The sequence below is a fragment of the Myotis brandtii genome, unplaced genomic scaffold (genome assembly GCF_000412655.1).
Source record: "Myotis brandtii unplaced genomic scaffold, ASM41265v1 scaffold285, whole genome shotgun sequence".
Lineage (NCBI taxonomy): Eukaryota > Metazoa > Chordata > Mammalia > Chiroptera > Vespertilionidae > Myotis > Myotis brandtii.
In genome coordinates, this window is record NW_005360891.1 from 1290488 (window position 1) to 1293199 (window position 2712).

At 37.6% G+C, this 2712-nt stretch overlaps 1 protein-coding gene across 1 annotated transcript in view; it reads right to left on the reverse strand.

Moving 5' to 3' along the window:
- The window catches only part of LOC102243460 (zinc finger CCCH domain-containing protein 18), a 3653-nt gene extending 3315 nt beyond the window's left edge, over positions 1 to 338 (reverse strand). Inside the window, exon 1 of the mRNA XM_014541974.1 lies at positions 216 to 338. The gene's annotated coding sequence lies outside the window, so the exon portion shown is untranslated. The remainder of the gene's footprint in view (positions 1 to 215) is intronic.
- Between the last annotated feature and the right edge of the window lie 2374 nt (positions 339 to 2712).

Sequence of the window (2712 nt, forward strand, 5' to 3'; positions counted from 1 at the left end):
CCTCCCTAACTTCAGGGAAAAATCCCTACCTGGGGAAACAACCTTTCTCGGAGAGGTGACCTTGGTTAAAACACATAGCACCAAGAAGATGAGCAAACATATTAAAGAACAGTAGCCATATACGCCAGGTCCCTTGAAGCATATGCTATGCAGATGTTTCTTCCCTGCAGAGACTGTGTCAAGCAGCAAGGATGGACCGGCTTCCGGAAGTCACGGTTCTGCTGGGGAGGGGGCGGCACGGGGAAGGCGTCCCTCAGCCCTTCCGCTCCTTACAGACTCCGACTTGAGGTGCTACTCGAGCAGAACAAACAGGCTCCACTACCCGCTGCGGCCGGCCATTGTGCCAGGAAGGCCTACTCTTGCACGAATTTTCATCCATCAGGCCTCTAGTATTAACATAACTAATTACATCTGCAATGGCCTATTTCCAAATAAGGTCAGTTTCTGAAGTATTGAGGGTTAGGACTTCAACCTGTCTTTCTGGAGACACAAGTTAATCCATAGGGCATGGAAAGCAGAGAGTTTTGATATACAAGTTACATTATCTGACTTACATTTTAAAAATAGGTTTTTGGCTGCAACATTTAGGAACTGATGGGACAAAATTGGAAGCAGGGAGAGCAGGAAGGAGTTGGTGATAGATGATAATAGTTTTGGAGTAAGGCAGCAATAAGGGAAGGTGGTGAAAAGTGATGGAATTAGACATATTTCAGAGGTAGAGCTGACGGGATTTACTAATAGTTTCAATCTCTGTGTGAAAAGAGCAGTATCGATAATTCCAACGTTTGGGCCTCAGCAAGTAGAAACGTGGAATTATTAACTGAGGAGAAAATTAAAAATGAGAGTCTAAGAGGACAATATTTGGATTTTTAGTGAATACATTAACTTTGAGAAATGCTTAAAGCAGGCTGCCTGATAAGTCTTGGTTTATACCTATTGCCTATGTTATGTATAATGAAACATGTGGCTGGTATTTCATATTTTAGCAAGATATGCATATCAGTAGTGTATTAGTTTACTGTGGCTACCATAGAAAAAATTACCCAAAACGGGGTGACTTAAACCAACACATTTATTCTCTCAGAGTTCTGAGGGCAGGATTGATTCCTGCTAGAAATTTTGAGGGATAATTTCTCCCACGCCTCTCTTCTAGCCTTGGGTGGCTGCCAGCTGTCCTTGATATTTCCTGGTTTGTAGATGCTTCGTTTCAATCTCTGCTTCCATCTTCACATTGCCTTCTTCTCTGTGTCCTTTCCCCTTCTCCTGTCTTATAAGAACACTTGCTAGATTTAGGGTCTATCCAAACCAGAATGGTCTCATCCTGAGATACTTAATTACATATACAAAAACCTCTTTGTAGACAGGCTGGTGTGGTCCAATGGTTGAGCATCGATGTATGAACCAGAAGGTTTTGGTTTGATTCCTGGTCAGGGCACATACCTGGGTTGCAGGCTTAATTCCTGGTAGGGGGCATGCAGGAGGCAGCTGATCAATGATTCCCCCTCATCATTGATGTTTCTATCTCTCTCTCCCCCTTCCTCTCTGAAATTATATATATTGAAAACTTCTTTGTAGATAAATTTATACTCAGGTCATAACAGTGAGGTCCTAGGTTCCAAAGCTGAGAAATAAATCTCTGTTTAAACCACCCAGTTCACAGTATTTTGTTATGATAGCCAAGCCGACTATTATAACACAAGTGGGCCAATGTGATTCTATTTACTACATAAAAATTAGAAGGCCAACATCTAGCTCAAACACTTATAGCTACTTTAAAAGATTTCATTCAGAGATAATGATTTCATGCATGCAACTGCCAAAGGTGTGTTTAATCTCTTTCTGAAGTTTGACTTTTTATTTTGATAGTTATTTTTATTTTGATGGAATCTCTCTTCTAAAATTTTTCTTATTTTGGATTTTGACGTTTCTTGCGCAAATATAGAAAAGTGAAGTAATAGCTCCATTAACAGAAGTACTTCACAAATGTGCTAGTATGATACCAGTTTTATATCAAAAGTTGTTCAATGCTTCAAGTAGAAAAAACAATTCCAATAATGGCTTAGTTTTTAAATTCCAATTCATGAAATGTAAAATTGTTGAACACTCATAGTGATCAGGTGAAATATCTTTCAAAATTGTGATTATTTATTACAAATTCAACTAAATGGTCCAACATTTAAAATAAAATGATGTTAGGTAAACAAACTTTGTTGCAGAAAAGTTAGGAAAAAAATTAAAAGTTAGTAAATTTAAAAAAATGGAATAAGAGATATATACACAACGCTACATTTTCCATAATAACAATGACTGCAATTCAATTTTTTGGTGTCAAGGCTGGTGTCCAATAGAAAATATTGTCAAGTATAGCAATGCTCTCTATCTTTGCTGCCCATGTATACATACTTAAGGCTTTGAATAATTACTTGGTAGTAGAACATACTTACTTAATAAATGAATATTTAATAGTGTTAAATGATTTTGTAAAGGCACCCTCAAAATTTTGTATTTCATTCCCTTGTGTTCAGCACCACTTCTACTTTTAAAGTTAGTGTTTATATATCTAATTGAACATTTCAAGAAAGCTGTAGGATGGTGTGTGGGATTTCAGGATAGAGGTCTAGGCCAGATATGCAATTTGTAAGTCAACAGTATACAAATGGAAATTTAAGCCATAAATTGGAATTTTTTCTCTCACTCTGAAAGGATAAATGA